Source organism: Pongo pygmaeus, chromosome 5, assembly GCF_028885625.2.
Source record: "Pongo pygmaeus isolate AG05252 chromosome 5, NHGRI_mPonPyg2-v2.0_pri, whole genome shotgun sequence".
NCBI classification, from domain to species: domain Eukaryota; kingdom Metazoa; phylum Chordata; class Mammalia; order Primates; family Hominidae; genus Pongo; species Pongo pygmaeus.
Genome location: NC_072378.2, coordinates 9,686,168 through 9,705,744, shown reverse-complemented (window position 1 = coordinate 9,705,744; position 19,577 = coordinate 9,686,168).

The window sequence follows — 19,577 nt, the reverse complement described above, 5'->3', positions numbered from 1 at the left end:
TTTGTCTAGTACCTCTATCATTTGATGAAAGGGGAATGTTGAAATCCTTAACTAGAGTTTGTAATTTTTCTATTCTTCTTTCATCAATATCAGTTTTTACTTCACTCATTTTTAAGGCTCCGCTATTTGTGTATAAGTATTTAAGATTGTTGTGTCTTACCTGTAGATTGATAATTTAATTATTATATAATACTCTGTCTGGTAATTTTTTTGCTTTGAAGTCTGTTTTATCTGATATCAGTATAGTCAATCCTGCTTTTTAAAAATTAATGCTGGCATGGTGGTATATATTTTCCCATTTTTTCTTACTTCTGATCTACCTGTTTCATTGAACTAGTTAATGTTTGTTTTCTCATTGTTTCCCTTGTGTCTTAGTTTGTTTTTCTACTTTACTTGCCTTCTTGTGCAATGCTTAAACACTTGTTAGAATTCCATCTTGATTTATTTATAGTTTTTGAGCATATCTCTTTTTGTAGCTTTCATAGTGGTTGCTCCAGGTATAACTGTGTATGTACTTGTGACTTACCACAGTTGCCTGGTGTCAACATTTTACCACTTTGAATCAAGTGTAGATACCTTACTTCCATTTCAGTTTCTTTACTTTCCCTACTTTTAAGCATTGTCTTGAGTGATAAGTGTTATAATTTTCATTCTGATTACCAAATATGATTTATAAAACTCATGAGGGACAGCGTAGAATACTGTATATCATAACATTTGATGCCTCTTTTATTTTGCTTTTTTTCTTCCAGATGCTCCAAGATTTCTCTGTTTATCATTTCCTTTCTGTTTGGGAAACTTTCTTTAACCATTTTTTAAGGGTAGGTCTGTTAATGACACATTCTTGTAGTTTCCTTTCATCTTAAAATGTTTATTTCTTCATTCCTGAAGGACAGTCACTGTATATAGAATTTGTGGCTGATTCGTCAGAAATAATGCCACATATCTACAACTATCTGATCTTTGACAAACCTGACAAAAACAAGAAATGGGGAAAGGATTCCCTATTTAATAAATGGTGCTGGCAAAACTGGCTAGCCATATGTAGAAAGCTGAAACTGGATCCCTTCCTTACACCTTATACAAAAATCAATTCAAGATGGATTAAAGACTTAAATGTTAGACCTAAAACCATAAAAACCCTAGAAGAAAACCTAGGCATTACCATTCAGGACATAGGCATGGGCAAGGACTTCATGTCTAAAACACCAAAAGCAATGGCAACAAAAGCCAAAATTGACAAATGGGATCTAATTAAACTAAAGAGCTTCTGCACAGCAAAAGAAACTACCATCAGAGTGAACAGGCAGCCTACAAAATGGGAGAAAATTTTCACAACCTACTCCTCTGACAAAGGGCTAATATCCAGAATCTACAATGAACTCCAACAAATTTACAAGAAAAAAACAAACAACCCCATCAAAAAGTGGGCGAAGGACATGAACAGACGCTTCTCAAAAGAAGACATTTATGCAGCCAGAAAACACATGAAAAAATGCTCACCATCACTGGCCATCAGAGAAATGCAAATCAAAACCACAATGAGATACCATCTCACACCAGTTAGAATGGCAATCATTAAAAAGTCAGGAAACAACAGGTGCTGGAGAGGATGTGGAGAAATAGGAACACTTTTACACTGTTGGTGGGACTGTAAACTAGTTCAACCATTGTGGAAGTCAGTGTGGCGATTCCTCAGGGATCTAGAACTAGAAATTCCATTTGACCCAGCCATCCCATTACGGGGTATATACCCAAAGGACTATAAATCATGCTGCTATAAAGACACATGCACACGTATGTTTATTGCGGCATTATTCACAATAGCAAAGACTTGGAACCAACCCAAATGTCCAACAATGATAGACTGGATTAAGAAAATGTGGCACATATACACCATGGAATACTATGCAGCCATAAAAAATGATGAGTTCATGTCCTTTGTAGGGACATGGATGAAATTGGAAATCATCATTCTCAGTAAACTATCACAAGAACAAAAAACCAAACACCGCATATTCTCACTCATAGGTGGGAATTGAACAATGAGAACACATGGACACAGGAAGGGGAACATCACACTTTGGGGACTGTTGTGGGGTGGGGGGAGGGGGGAGGGATAGCTTTAGGAGATATACCTAATGCTAGATGACGAGTTAGTGGGTGCAGCGCACCAGCATGGCACATGTATACATATGTAACTTACCTGCTCATTGCGCACATGCACCATAAAACCTAAAGTATAATAATAATAATAATAAAATTAAAAAAAAAAAAGAATTTGTGGCTGATTTTTTTTTTTTGGTAACTGAATGATATTGTGCTATTTTGGGCTCCATGATTCAACTTGTGCTTCTAGGGCTCCCACTGGCCTCTGCTGGTGATGCCTAAGAGGACAGTTTCCCCGGGTGTGGCCACCTGGTGCCTCTGGGTTAGGTAAAGCAGTCTCTGGCCTCAGGCTGATAAGAGGCTTCCTGTGGGAAGAGAACATCACATCCCGGTGTCTCTAGGGGGGTGGGGGGCTGGGGGAGGGATAGCATTAGGAGAAATACCTAATGTAGATGATGGGTTCGTGGGTGCAGCAAACCACCATGGCACATGTATACCTATATAACAAACCTGCACGTTCTGCATATGTATCCCAGAACTTAAAGTATAATTAAAAAAAAAAAAAAAGAGGCTTCCTGTGTCAGGCACTTGCAATAGGCCACCATTTGGCTACCTGTTGTCTCTCAATGGGGGAGGAACTCTCAAGTAGTAGGGAAGGAGAATGCTTTCCCTGGAGGCAGGGAAGTAGAGAAGTCCCACAGTTGCTGTGGGACTCACTTGGTGTTGTCCTGACAAATTCTCCTTGATGAAGGGATGAACATGCCAACCTGGACCACTCTCTGCTGATAGGGTGAGGTCAGGAAATGTCAGGTCAGAGTGGGGTCCTCTGTTGGTGGTGGAGTTTAAGATGCCCTGCCCGAAGTTGTTGCCCCAGTCCCGGGGTCTCTAATTACTTTGCCTACCTCTTTACACCTTTTGGAATTCTCCTTTGATGGCCTCTTGGATTAATTCCAGGGCTTATTTTGTAACTAGTGAGGAAAACAAAGCAGAATTGAGTTTGTGCCATCTTTTTCCACCTGGAAGCCCTCCTATTATTTTTTGTTATTTATTTTTTTTTAACTAAGGGCCTTTCATCATTTTAAAAGTTTCTTAGCATTTTATTGAGGGATTGAGGGATCCAGAAGTTAAAAAAGTAGTAATTGTGGTAAAATATAGATAACATAATATTTACCATTTCAACCATTTTTTAGTGTGCAGTTCAGTAGCGTTAAGTGGATTTACCATCATCCGTCACCAGAATTTTTTTTCATCTTGCAAAACTGAAACTCTGTACCTATTAAACAACTCCCCATTTTCCCACTCCTAGCCTCCATAAGCTCTATGCTGCTTTCCGCCTCTATGAATTTGCCTACTGTAGGTCCCTCATATAAATGGAATCATGCAGTATTTGGCTTATTTCACTTAGCATAATCTTCAAGGAAGGAAGGAAGTTTTAAATTGGTAAATCTTGTTACTCACTGAAGTGTTTTAAAGTAGATTTGTGAAGTATAGTTTAAAATTAGTAGCTAACTTGAGATTTTGAAAGTTGTAAAGCCTGGTACATAGTATGAACGCAACAACGTTAGCTGTTACTATTACTTTCTGCAGGGTTTTATTATCCATGTTTCTTCTGTCTAGTATGAATAAAGTCTGCAGTGGATTGTTGATTCACATTTCTGTTTTTGTTCTTTTTTGTGCTATTTTTACTTTAAAAGCATCACCCTGCAGCCCTTATCTCAGGGCTGTGTACATCGCCTGTGGGAGATGTACAAGGAAGGATAGACAGAGAGAACTCAGATGAGTCCAGATTCAATGGAGGAATGGAACCTGAATATGGGAGGCAGAGACTTAAACTGAGATTTTGACTCTCATTTAATGTCCTGTGTCAAGTTCCTTCATCTCTGAGTCTTTGTTTCTCAGCTTTAAAGGTGAGATAACAGGCCCTGACATTATAAAATATTGGTAAATTACTAATGTTTACTAATATAATATGCAATAATATTAATAATTTATAATATTGTGTAGTATCAATAACTTATAATATTAATAATTGTTAACATTGATGAAATAATTATATATTAGTAAATTACTATTAATAAATTATTACTATTATTCTGTATTATAAATTAATATAATTACATAATATATTAGTAAATATTAGTAATTTACTAATATTATATAATGTCAGGGCCTGATATCTCCCCTTTCTCGGTGAAGAAACAAAGACTCAGGGGTTATATCATATAATATTTGTATTACATTTTTGTAAAGTTTTGTACACATGGTAGGTGCTCACAAAATCATCATTGTTTTACTGAGTTGACTCTCATAATGGTAGACACACAATTGCATATGTCTACACTCCGTTTCACTGTGGTGAAATGACTCCCTCTATCTCTATGTGTAATTTTCTCTTAGCAATAGGAACTTAGTAGTGGGTAAAATAATGTATTTTTCCAAATAGTTTTGGATGTTCTAAGTTCAGTGAAAGTGTTAATTGATGATAACCAGGGAAAGCTCATGAGCAGCATATTAAAATTTCTGCATTCTTTTATTGTGCTTAAGATGGAGAGTTTAATATTTTTGAGAATCAGAAAAAAAGAAGCTGACTTTCATAAAAGGATAGAATCTTAAGTATGGCAGAAATGTATGACATTTAAAGATTATTCTTGAGAAGAATAATGAAGTATATTCCTGCTCTTACATTATAATCATATTTTATTAGGTAAGATATACATGTAGGAAACTATTTCTATCTTAAGAATGCAGGCCGGGCGTGATGGCTCATGCCTGTAATCCCAGCACTTTGGAAGGCTGAGGCGGGTGGATCACGAGGTCAGGAGATCAAGACCATCCTGGCTAACACGGTGAAACCCCGTCTCTACTAAAAATACAAAAAATTAGCCGGGCGTGGCGGCAGGCCCCTGCAGTCCCAGCTACTCAGGAGGCTGAGGCAGGAGAATGGCGTGAACCTAGGAGGCGGAGCTTGCAGTGAGCCAAGATCACTGCTACTAGATTGGGATGATGACAAAAATATTTACAGGCAATAAAGTTAATCAAAATAAATAAGTAACATATGCAAACATTTTTATCAACTGGAAAATATTTTATAAATATAATGCATTATTCTCAATCAAATAACTGCTGGAATTCATAAGTAGCACCAAAGTGTGACCTGGGCTGTGGACCAATGTGGAAAGATGGATCCAAACCATTCAGCCAGTCAGTGGTTTGGACAGAGTGAATGTAGGGATGGTTTTCTTGCATTCCTGCTGCCAACTATATTAAAATGTCCCCAAATATTAAACCACTAAGTTTCTTCACATTTCTAGAAAACCAGTTCATAAAATATTACATAATCCTACCTTTTAGTAAACATCCTAGGCTTTGGAGATAATAATCCTGGCCAAACCTAGGCTCCATTTTTATAAAACTTGCCCTTTGTCAACAGTTACATTTTTGAAGATCAATTTGTTCATTTGCACTTCCCAAGATGAAAAGAGAATTTCTTGTTTCTTGCCATTACGACAAACATTTATCTACTTATGTTGGCAGCATCCATGAGCTGTTCATAGGTTCAAACCGTGCAACTAGCTGAGAATGTTATCAACTCATTACCTGCATTTGGGTAATTTCTAAGTTATTCACTGTTAATATCCCAATTTGATACTTGGCTATAGTTTTGAATGTGGTTAGAACATTTTTTTCTTAACTGGAAACTAGATTTTTAAAAATCACATTTCATTTAAAAAATGTTAAGCATTGGTTTCTCATGTAGATAAACTCCTTAATACTAAGATTTTGTTCTGTGGTTACAACCATGGTCATTGCAACATGTTAGTTATTGAGAATTTGTAGTTTGGTGCTTATTTTGGCCTTTAAACTGTTCATTTGTACTGTGAACTAGATTATGTGCTTCTAACTGTCAGTTAGCTGAATGCATTTCAAGTCAATTTACTAAAATAGTCACTGTTAAGCGGTATATTTGGACAGAGTTGACACCTTTGACATTTTCTAAAATGGCAAAAATAACTGTATTTAAGGGTATGATTTATGAATGCTATGTGCCTCCAGAACTTCTATTTGATTATAGTTTTCAGATTAGCTACTGAAACTCTTTCCATAAACTGCTGAAAGGGCACCTAATTAGTGCTGTGTGATCAGAGATTTAACACAGACGGACACACACAAACACAGAAAAACATGATATCGATCCCCAAAACAATGACCTTCTTGTTGCTTCTTAGAATTGCCTTTGTCTCACGAGAATGGAACAGTTGGGACCACGGTAGAAGCAGAGAGTAAGGAAGAAGAAAGATTGATAGCATGAAACTGCCTTTATGAAACACATATTCATGGGTATAAATAAGAAAAGCAACTTGCAATGATTAGAAAGTGTTTTGAATCCTTAGTTGTCTTTTAGATTGCTGGCCTCTATTAAAAACTTCTTAAAATAATAGATAGGTTTAATTCCTCAAGGAAAAGAAAAATTATATCATTTTACAGATTTTCCATATTTATTATATAGATGTGACTTGACTATGGGAAAAAAGAGCAAATTCTCATGTATTGCAAGTTTTAAATGTACCAGGCTAAGGTTTACTTAATTAGAACCTCGAGGCAATAAAGGAGCCCTTTTTAAAATTCTGTGATTCTTAATATGCTAAATAATGCAAAGCTTCGACTCTTCAAGCATGAGACACACATCTGGCAGCTTAACATTTAAATTACGGGGGGGACAACCCTCACTTCAGTAGTAATTTTCTCAAAGAAAAGAATAGGGAATGGATTACAACTAAATTTAATTTCTTTTTAAATTTTCATCTTGTCTAATTGCAGGCATTTTTCTGGGTTCTTTGTATTCGTATATTTTTACACATATTTTCTGTAGATTTTATTCATCTTTAATTTGAGATGCTTCTCACTATTAGAGCTCTTGAAAAATTGTGGTATATTTTACGTAGAAAATTGTCTAGAGAAATCTATCTGATCTCAAGTAATAAAGACGTGGTATAGAAAATAAAAGGAAAATGGATTTTCAGATACCCATAAAAATATTTTTGACAAAATGGCAACATTTTTCAGTTGGCTCCACTTTCAAGCTTTATTTTTTTTCCCAGTATTAATGTTTTCTCTGTTTTGTCATTTTCTGACTGGTTTTTCATGCAAAAGTTATTATAAGCAGCATTCTTTCTTCATATTTCTCTAAAGGACAGTGTCAGATCCTTGATTAATTTCACAAAGGTCATTTGGAAAAACCATTAAAAACATGCCAAGTAAAAAAGATTAGCACAACACAGGGAAAATACACTTTTATAAACATATGCATTTATACAGAGATAGGGTGTTGTAACATTATGCAGTTTTGACAAGTGTTTTCCTTGTGCACCTCACGTATTATTAAAAATATGACTTCCATTTATTTTTTCTCGGTGATACCAGCTGACACATTCCCAAGGCATCAGAAGGTTAATGTTACTTGTAAACATTTAATCTTTTTCTCAATATACAAGGATCTGATAGTTAAATAGAATAGTAGTTCCATAAAATAAAGTGGATTTAAAGTGGACTTTCAAAATAATTAACCAATATTTGCATTACTAGCATATAACATGGGTGCTAGTTAGCTCATGACAAATTCTTATATTCATTTGTACTTTCTAATTAAAAAATTAAACAATATTACAACCTCCAATTCTAGCTGTGGTAGAATAGTTGGTTCCATGCTACCTCTTCTGCTATAATCAACCATTACAATGGAAAGAATATATGGAGCAACTGCATTGGAGCACTGCCATCAAAAGGCATGACGGTGATCCCTGAAAGAAGAGAAACTGATAAGCAAACCCTATGTGGTGAACAGTGGCCCTCTACCTGGGTGCAATATCCTGACTGTAGAGCAGTAGAATGGAGTCCAAGCAGAGAAAGTCCCACTGAGCTCAGGAAACCATTGCGGCTGAAACAGCTGCAATCTGCAAAGTAGAACAGAAAGCAGGAAGATGTCAGTATAAAAGCTTCCCCCCCGGGTTCTTGGTTACTGGTTATGCTGTACTTAACCATAGTAAGGCATACCAAGGCTTTGTTAAGTGGCTACTTGCTAGAGGCTCCCGCAGACCTGAGAGCAGAACAGACATACTAGAATTCAAACAGAGGGGGAGTTTAAGCGCAACCAGAAGAGGCATGTTAATACCTCATTATCAGTTTGGTCAGAAAATTAGGATACAAGTGTCTGCATATTAGACATAAAGAGCACGCTCTAAAGTAGCTTACTCTACACCCTCCCAAAGAAAGCCCAAAACAAGCCCTGACACTGTAAGCAGAGGAGTTAGAGCTTTGAGGTTGAGCTTTGTCAAGAAAGCGTGGCTTGGTGGCTTGGAAACCCTTGGGTTTGTTTGTTTGTTTGTTTTTTGTTTTTCGGACCTGCTGTAACAAAATGTAAATTCAAAACTACAGGAGTTTAAAGGAATCAGCCAGAAATTGAACTGCCTGCTAGAAAAAAATATCGACACCTTTCAGAGGAAGATAAGGGAATCCAGAGTCTTCTCCAATGCCCGTTATACAATCTGCAGTTACTAGACATGCAAAGAAATGAGGAAATATGAGCCTTAGGCAAGGAAAAAAGTGGATAAAAATAACACCAAAATGATTCAGACATTAAATTTAGCATGGAAAAATATTAAAATATCCATTGCAAATATGCTGACAAATTTAAAGAAAATACTTTCACTCATGGCCATCATCAGTGAATAGATAGGGTGTCTCAGTAGCAATATGGAAATTATAAAATAGTAACCAAACACAAAACTGAAAATCCAAGAATTAAAGAGAAATATATTGCATAGGCTTAATAGCAAATTAGAATGGCAGAAGAAAAAATCAGTGAGCTTGAACACAGAACAATAGAAATTAACTAATCCGAAGTAAAGAAAAGAAAAAGGTGGGAGAAAAATGAAGAGAGACTCAGAGACTCATGAGGCATCACATAGTTTGACATATATGTCAGTAATAGGAATCTTAGAAAGAAAAGTATAATAAAATGGGAGAAACTATACATTAAAAAGAGATGACTGAAAATTTTCCAAATTTGAGGAAATATTTTGACTTGTAGCTTGAATACTCTCAGTGAACCCCAGAAGAGTAAATACAAAGGAAACCATACTTAGGGATATCATAGTCAACTGCTGAAGATCCAAATTAAAGTGAAAATCCTGAAAGTAGGAAGAAGGAAAAAAAAAAAACATGTTATAGACAAGGAAACAATAATGTGAGAAATTGTTGACATTGTCAGAAAAAATAGAGACAAGAAGTCAATATAATGATATATTTTAAAATGAGGACAAAGAATGTCAATTCACAAATCTGTATCTAGCAAAAGAATCCTATAAAAGTGGAGGGTGAAATAAAGACATTTTTAGATGAAGGAAAGCTGAAATAATTTTTCTCCAGCAGATCAGCACTATAAAAAAGTTAAAAATGTTCTTTAAGCTGAAAGAAAATAATACAAAATGATCTATACAGGGGAATGGAGGGATATCAGAATTGCAGTATATGTGTAAATATGAAACACTAAGTTTTCTAATAATTTTCTTAAAATGTAATCTACTTTTTAAATAAAATGGCATTGTAAGATAGGGTTATAAAGCATGTGTAGATAAAAGATATGACAATTGCTCAAAGGATGAGGGAGTGGGAACTGGAATTATACTGTTGTATACTGTGTAGTGAGAGGTATGAAGTGGGTAATGTGAACTGTCAGGTATGAAGTGTGGCAGTCGATAACATTGACTCGAAATATTGTGGGATAATTTTAGAATGCATGCTATTAGTCCTAAAGCAAACAGTACCAACCTAAAAAATATAGCCAAAAAAATAACAGAGGAAACAAGATGAAAGACTAGAAACATATATGAGTCACCCAAAATAAGGCAGGAATGGGTCAACAGAACAAAAAACACAAAGAGACAAAGCACAAATTAATAGCAAGATGTCTACACACACTCAATCATATCAATAATTACATGAAATATTCAAGATTAAATAAATTAAAAAGCAGGGATTGCTAATTTGGATTTAAAAGCAAGACTCAACTATATGCTGTCTACAACAGATGCTCTATAAATTTAAAGACAGAAATAAGTTGAAAGTGAAAGGAATAAAAAATGTATGCCATGGAAACACTGTATGTAAGAAAGCTGGTGTGGCTACATTAATATCTAATGTTAGAAATCTGATAGTAGACTTCAAGACAAAGATAAAGAAAGAAAGGGGACGAATCATTAGGAAGACATACACTCCTAAATATACACTGAATGGCAGAAATTGAAAATTCGTGAAACGAAAACTCTTTCTTTGCTGGCATATTTATCAAATGACCCAGCAATTCTACTCCTATGTATTTGCCCAAGAGAAATGAAAACATTTTCCTACAAGAGTATTTGGATATGAATTTTCATAACAGCCATACTCAGAGTCAAAACTTTGAAACACTTAAATATGAAGAATCAATAAATTGTAGTTCATTCGTTAAAGGGAATACTAGTCATCAATAGAGTAATGAACTTCCCATACAAGCAATAACACAGATGAATCTCAAGCTACTGTTCTGAGTGAAAGAAGCCAGAAACAAGAGAGCCAATACTGCATTATTATATCTATGTGAGATATTGTAGCAGAATTCTAATTTATCATGCTGGGGATCAGATCACTGTTTGCTAAGAGTGTGTGTGTGTGTGTGTGTGTGTGTGTGTGTATAAAGGGTATAGGAGAATTTTTTAGTGTGATGCAAAAAATGTTTTAGATTTTATTTGTGTTGGGAGTTACATGGAATTATCCATTTGTCAAAACCCATTTAATTGTACATTTAAAAATGTACATTTTATTGTATATTAATTGTAACTCAACAATTTGATTTAAAAAAATATCAGTTGGATTCTGGTTTTCTGGAGTTAGCCAGGGGAAATGCAGGGTGTGTGGTAACAAAATTGCCAGGAACATCCTCATCTGATGTGAGCTTGTAGAAGCTGCAAGGAGTGAGGTGGCCCTTGTCCTGTCCCCTAAATACCATGTAGGGTTTGGATGACAAGGTGAGAGCTTGTATGAAGGGAGTTTGCAGTGAACTCCCAATAGTCCTTCTGTATCTTCGCTCCCCAGCTTCTAGTTTTTTGGGTGGAATTCCTGAGTCAAATAGTTTGCTTATTGTAAATGCTACTAGATGTTACTAGTCTGCTTTTCAAAAAACTTTTAAAAATACATTTTCACAAGCAACATATAAGAAAATCAATTTCTTTCCACCTTTTTTCTTAAAATGGCCTTTTTCTTCTTGATCCCCCTTCAGGCCTTCCATCCATAGTTCCCTAACTCCTCTTCAATTCACCTGCCCCATATAATCCATTTTATTTTATATATAAAAATATTATATTATATATAATATAAATATTGTAACAAAGAGATTATATATAATCTCCTTTTTGTGCAGTGATAAAAAGTACCATTATAAATGTACATGTCCATATGTTCATGTGTGTGTGTGTGTGTGTGTCTGATTATATGGGGCAGGTGAATTGAAAAGGATTTAGGGAACTATGGATGGAAGGCCTGAAGGGGGATCAAGAAGAAAAAGGCCATTTTAAGAAAAAAGGTGGATGCATATTTTGTGACTTGTAGAGATGACCATAATTTCTTATTGAATGGAAAATTAAAATTAGCAAAAAAAAGCATATGCCATGAATTTATCTCAGTTGAATGTCTCTCTTTCTCTCCCCTCATCCCCCATCTGCCTGTACCTGCAGAGGTAGGAAGCAATGATGGCTCAAGCTAGGGTTATGGCGAAAGGGAGGAAGAAATGGCCATTAAACTACTGAATGAGGTAGAAGATAATGTGACAGAGCATTAGATGTGGATGACAATAGAGTAGAAAAATTCATGGAAGACAGAGAATTTTTAGTCTGGGTGGAAGGAGAATAGCAAAGTCGTGAAAAGAGATAGTGCCCTCAGACAGCAATGAGGGTCAGTTGTGTTTTGCATGTCTGAGCCTGAAGTGTTGGCTCAGACCCCAGGTGCCATGGCTACTCACCTGGCAGTGGAAAAGCACACAAGAAAATCATACAAGGACTCCACAAGTTCTTTGTTTATTTATATTTTGTGTATGTACGGTTTGACTATTTAGTGTGAAAAGGCTTTGTAAGCTTATAAGTCAAAGGAGAAACAATGAAAGAAAACATCGATACACAGGACTACATAAGACTGAAAATTATATCTTATAAATATACACACAACTCTCAAAGAAATTAAAAGACACACTGCAAACTAAGAAAAATATTTTGAACCGTCATGTTAGGCAGAGTTAATATCTTTAATATGGAAAGATAAAAATTACAAAGAAAATATTAAATATTCCAGCTGAAAAATTTGGGGGAATGGCATGGAAGGGAATCTACGTAAATGCTCAGCAAACATAAAAATATTCAAATTTATTAGATTTCTAGGATTTCAAATTAAAGCAACAATGAAATTTATTATTTTGTCTACTAAGCAGACAAGTTTTGGCAAGCATGTGGATAATTAGACACGTTCCTGCATTGGCTGGTTACAATATAAACTTTGATAATTCATTTTATAGAGCAAAGACAAAAACCTTAAGCATTTGATTTAGTGTCCCTGACCCTGAATACTCATTTTAAGAAAATAAGCACAGAAGGACAATAAAATTTTTGTAAAATATGTACAACATGATATAAACATTAAGCAAAGGGGGCTGGTTAAATAAAACCATATTATGTATTACTATGCAGTAATTAAAAATTATACATTGGGGAATATTTAATGGCCAGAAAAAAACACAATATGTTACATGTAAAGAAGGATGCAAATAACATATATGATACGATCATACTTTGGTAAAATATTGTATTATAGATACATTTATATAACATATAATTATATGACACAATTATTACATAGCATATATAAATAATTGTCTAATGTGCATATATTGCTATATATGTTTTTATAAATAGGAAGGTCTGTTTTAAAGCAAAGAACATTTTACATGAGAACCAAGAAAATATTAAAGACTTTTAGGAGTCTCTGTCTTTGATAGAGACTTTATTACCTTAACATGCACACCACCATTACATTTTATTAACATATAAGGATGTAAGTCCTGTTAAATTAGAAATTATTTCTAGTAGGAAGATTTCTAAGATGGTCTTCCAAAGATGTCCAAGATCTAATCTCTAGAATGTTTACACAACAGGAGAGAGATTATCTGGGTGAACTTAATCACATGAACCTTTAAAACTAGAGAACATTCTTATGATGGTGGCAGAAAAAAAGGTTAGAGAGAGATTCAAGCATGGAAAGGACACAACCAGTTGCTGTTGACCTGAAGGCCATGAGGATCCCATGGAAATTATGAGAAGAGAATGAATTCTGCCAACCTTCAGTAAACCTGAAGAAGACTCCAAGACCCGGATGAGAACTGCAGCCCTGGCTCACACATTGAATTTTGGCCTTGTGAGACTAAGTAGAGAAACCAGCTGAGCCTCGCTATGCCCAGCTGAGCCACAGAAAATGTGAGACTATAAAAAGATGCTGTTTTAAGTCAGTAAGTCTGTGGTAATTCATTGAGCAGTAATAAAATGTGTTCAATGTTTAAATGTGTGTATAAGTAGAAAATGTGGTGTGGCTTCTCAAGTAGGATACAGCAGAAGGATGAAATGCATGGGCTTTGTGGTCAAAAAGAACTGGGATTAAATTTCAGGTTTTCCTCTAATTGGCTGTCTAATTTGAGGGAAGTTCTTTGATCTGAGTCTCAACTTCCAAATTTATCAAATGGGGGAATGGTAACTATTTTAACAGTTGTGTGTGTGTGTGTGTGTGTGTGATGTAAACAACATAATATATACAGAGTTCTTAGAAAATACTAAAAAATGCATTATATTATTGTTTCATATTTATATTTGTTATTCCAGCTAGAAATTATACACTAAGAATTTAAATTATAAGGCTTTAAAAATAATAATACATTAAAAATGTATACTAAATATATAAATATTGTAGTATTTAAATAATATTTAATGTAACCATTAAATCATCCATTATAATATATATGTCAATTATATATAAATATTAAATTAATCATTAGATTATAATTACATATTATATGCAATATATAATTGTATATTTGTTTTAACATGTTTATGTATGTTTTATATATGTTTAGATATAATGTTTTATATGTAAACATATAGTCATTATAATGATTAATTTAATATGTAATTAATTAATGATTAATATAAATTACTATTATCAAAATTATATTTAAAACCTAAATAAAAATGTTTTCTGACTACTTTTCCTTCTCCTCCCTTTCTTATTGTCATTTTGACCATGACAATCTCACTACCAACAAATGCTGTTTTAGACCCAAAGAAAGGGAGCTCTTCCAGGGGTCTATGTGACTGAAGTATTAGGTGTCTCAAAGAAGAGGTGCCTGACCCATCTGAATTTCCATGAAGAAGGATATTTCTCAGTATCTGCCTTCATCTTGGTGCAGTACACTGGAGGCAGTGTCAAGAAACACAATGAAACATCATTTCCCAAAATGCTTGAGCCACACAGACCTAGACTGGGGAGCAAGAAGCTGGCAGGGTCACCCTTTGGGAAGAAAAGGTTTCTGAAGCATGCAGACATACAGTCTATGTCCTCAGAATCTTACACTTCTTAAATCTCGTTGTAAAATGTCTACAAGGGGCCGGGCGCTGTGGCTCATGCCTGTAATCCTAGTACTTTGGGAGGCCGAGGCGGGCAGACTGCCTAAGCTCAGGAGTTCGAGACCAGCCTGGGCAGCATGGCAAAACCCCTCTCTACTAAAAATGCAAAAAAATTAGCTGGGTGTGGTAGCACATGGCTGTAATCCCAGCAACTCGGGAGGTTGAGGCAGGAGAATTGCTTGAACCCAGGAGGTGGAAGTTGCAGTGAGCTGAGATCATTGTGCCACTGCACTCCAGCCTGGGCAACAGAGCAAGACTCTGTCTCAAAAAAAAAAAAAAAAAAAAAGTCTACAAGGGCAATTTCAAAAGACAGGGGATGACACCATTCAATTCCTGGAGAGAGAAAGGGGGACAGAAAACAAGGCTTTGACTACTCACAACACACGCTATCTGTTTTGAAAAAAAACTGTCAGGTCAACCCCCACATCAAAGCTGTGGCTTTCCTGAGGCACTCCAAGCACCAGCATCTTCTGGGCCAGGATATTTATCACAAGACCCTGGGGATAGACCTTGCCATATGGGTTCACTGAAATGAGTGGTCAAGACAATGACTTCAGAGGCATAAAGCTGTAAGAATACCTGCTTATAAGTGCTATTGCCATTTATTTATTTATGTTCCTTTAAGCAACATCTGATTGGTTCAGAAATACTGTGCAAGACACTATAGGAAAAGCAAGGGTGAAAAGATACCTTGTCTCTTAAGGAGTTTGCAATCTAGAACAGTGCTCTCAACTGGCTATGTTTTGTCCCAAGGGACATTTGGCAAAGTCTAGAGACATCTTTGATTGCCACAACTAGTGGCTGGGGGTTAGGTAGAGGGTGCTGCTGGCATTGGGTAAGTAGAGGCCAGGGATGCTGCTAAACAAAGCACAGGGCAGCTGCCACAACACAGAATTATCCAGCCCAATATGTCAATAGCGCCGCAGCTGAGAAACCTTGATATAGAACACATCACACAAGATATGCCAAAGATACCTAAAACTCTGTTTTCTGGGCTTACATTTTCAATTAAGGAGTTCTCTTTTTTGTTTTTTAATATTATATTGCAAAACTTATGAGTCAGTTTCTTGGGAGAGTAAGTAAGGTGAGAAGCACTGGTTGCAGGCAGGGACCAAATCTCTCTAATCTCAGAGTTTCATATTGGACCATTGATACAAGGTGCAGGAGGGCTGTCTTGATAATGTGATCCCAGAAACACAGCTGATGATAGAGAATCCTACCCAGATGAGGTAGGAAAGCAGACCAGACACAGCTGCTGCTTGTAAATTACATCCCGTGGCGTGGCTGAGGGTAGAGTTCTACTTGAAGTTCATACACTGGCTGAATTAAAACCAGGGACCTAGCACAGCTTAGGGCCTTCGTTTTAGAATTCTTTCTTCTACCGCCATTTGTCAAGGCATATATAAGCTCTTTGATTTCAGCAGTGTAAGCTTACACATCCTCTGAAGTGAAAATGTGTCATATATTTTTTTCCACCTTTTTGTTTTTAACCCTAGGGAGCATTCCTAAAAAAATCGGTCCCTGTTCTATGGACTATGATCCCAATCTCTTAAAAGAAGACGATGAACTACACTCTCAGGTAAGATGAAGGCTGTAGAAGTTGGCTTTGGAAAGACCGTGAAAATAGCAGCCCCTGATTATAAACTATGATTTCTTAAAATGTATTTCCAGGTAGAAAGTAATTTGGTCTTCAAAGCAGGTTTTGAAGTGTGGGATGTGGTAAAGCGGCTGACGTTTGAGAAATCAGCAATGCCAATAAATTTTTATAACATTGGAATCAGACTTCTTTAAGCTACTGAAGACTTTAGTTAAATTAATCAGTCTACAAGACTCTTTTCAGTTCGAGCAGAGTGATTAATAAATCTGCTGATTGTGCTGTGTTTCAGTGATTTATTTGGCACGATCATGGCTGCTATGAAGTCTATATAGAAACTATCTTGGTAAACTTATATAAATTAAGTAGCCTGGATTTCCAAAACATTGGCCAAATTAATATTACTTGTATTACTGGATCCAGTTTTTAGATACTTAACATTTTAAAAATCTGTATCTGCCTAGACCAGGTGACTTCGAATTTTAAGTATTTTTAAAAAATTTAGCTTTGCTAGAAAACGGAAGTAAAAGAACCCAGCCCACCCCTACAACCTGGCCCCTTTGTGTACAAGTTACCTGAATCATTATCTTAATTTTATACTTTCCTGACTAAATGCATATAGTTCTACAGAGCCATCTTTCATGTCTTACTTTCACTACTGACATTAAAGTAAATCTTTTCTTCTTTAACCTCTAAATTGTGGGCCATCACGTAATCAAATAAATGACTGTATTTTTAATGTTCAGGTGGCTACTTATAGCACGTGCAATTGTGATAGTTTCTATATCACATACTTTTTATATTGCACATCTTCTATATCACAGGCTGTATTAAAGATAAAAGCTCTGAAATAAAAAGTTTAGTGAAATCAACAATGAGAGGTACCATTTACTGAGAATTAGGACATTACTAGATGCTGGCGAATTTTCTCTGTCAACCACAAAAATGACTCATTTTATTCTCACTGCGAATTAATGGGATAGATATTGGTGTTATCATCGTTATCCCCAACTTAGAGATGAGAAAAAATGAAGCATGGGAAAATGAAGTAAATTAACCAAAATTATATTGCTAATTAAAGTATATAACTGGGTTTTGAACCTAGACTGTCTGGCTCTAGAATCCATATTTGTAGCAATCATGGAAAAACATAAGTTACGTATCTTTTTCTTTTGTTATCCAGGTATGTTTTCTACTTCTTGATTTTTATAATCTTAATTTCAGGTCTAGGGTATGGAAACCATGGGACAATTCTCTAGCAAGTAAAAAATGGGTGAAGCAACATCACATTCTTTCAGTACATATTATGTATTCAGGTACTTTTACATATACTGTGTGGGAAACTAATGAAGAAAGATGTTTGTGGGACTTCTACGATATTATGGGTCTAATACTAGCCTTTTAATTATTTTTGTAAAATTCTCATACCAGTCGTTGACCTTAAATTTTGGGATTAGAAGCAAGGCTAAAGCAGGTAAGGTGAGAATGAATACGTTCACTCTAAAAACCTAAAACTCTTCCCCATATTTACTGAGTTTACATGTTCAGTCGAGGAGTTCTCTTTTGATTTTATTTTAAATATTTTGTTCTAAAACTTATGAAGTAATTGCTTGGGAAAGTAAGTTCTTCCCTGGGGTCCAGGCACTTTGGGAAGGTGTCTTCACGCTGAATGGCTTTCAGAGGCAGCACGTCCATGTTGGGACTGCGTCTCAGCCCCGTCAGTGCTGTGGGATGACAGAGCCAGGACACACCCAAGTTATAAGCAACCAAGTGTTACGGGTAAGGGCATTTAAAATACCACCTTCTAAGCATGGAAATACCACCCTCTTGACAATAAACAGACTCAGTCTGAGACTCCACACTCCAATTTAAGCATTTTATTTTTTCTCATGTTCTTATAGTATCCGGAATTAACTTGGATCTTAAACTAAATTTAAAAAATTCTAACCTAGGCCGGGCGCGGTGGCTCAAGCCTGTAATCCCAGCACTTTGGGAGGCCGAGGCGGGCAGATCACGAGGTCAGGAGATCGAGACCACGGTGAAACCCCGTCTCTACTAAAGGTACAAAAAATTAGCTGGGCGTGGTGGCGGGCGCCTGTAGTCCCAGCTACTCGGGAGGCTGAGGCAGGAGAGTGGCGTGAACCCAGGAGGCGGAGCTTACAGTGAGCCAAGATCGTACCACTGCACTCCAGCCTGGGCAACAGAGCAAGACTCCGACTCAAAAAAAAAAAAAAAAAAAAAATCTAACCTAGACAGTTCATAAAATGGCTGTGGGAAAATAAGGTGTTGCACTTCAAATGTGAAGCATCAGTTTTTCAAATGTAAATGATCAGAGAACAGTTTACATGTGTGATGCCAAGTGGCCAGAGATGCTAGTCATCTTCTAGTGGGCAGAAACAGAAGCCCGAGGGAGTCAGTACTTGAGGGGTCTCTCTAGCATATCCTGAGCTACCTAGCCAGGGAGAACTTGCGAAAATTTCCCCTGGGTACATTAATGGAAGCCTGTCCTGTAAAATTCTCTGGTGAACGCATCAGGCATGAGTTAAAGAAAGGGGAAAGAGTATTCCTGCTGGATGGTCTCAGGATTTAGGCTGAATCTAATTTGGAACTATGATTGGTTTTGGATGATGATAATAGCATTGATGGAAATGAACATGATGTCATATTGATTTGCTTTGATAGTTCAGGCACACCTGGTATTTGTTGTTATCTATGACTTGCAATTCTGTGATTTTATTAACGCAAGCCTCTTAGCAGAGTGTTTCCACCGCAAGTTTTCCTCCCCTGCCTTCTTAAACAATGGGGAGCATCACTTAGGCCAGCATTAAACCTTCCACGGCTGCTCACTTCTGATCTTCCCAGGGCAGTTCAAAAGCATTTGTAATCCTCTGGATTCAGCCCTTATTCACCATTTCCTCCTTCTAAGGCTTTCTCTTTTGATGAAAACAATCTCCTTGTCCTTCATCTGGCCAGATGAGCAGGTGAACAGTTCTCCCCAAAGACCTACACAAAAACCCTGTGAGGGATTTGGAGAAGAAACGCTGCTAAGTGGAGCTTAACTGTGCTGACACCGTAATACTTTTCCAGTGCCCCGGTATCACTGCCTGTGAACTGCCAGCTCT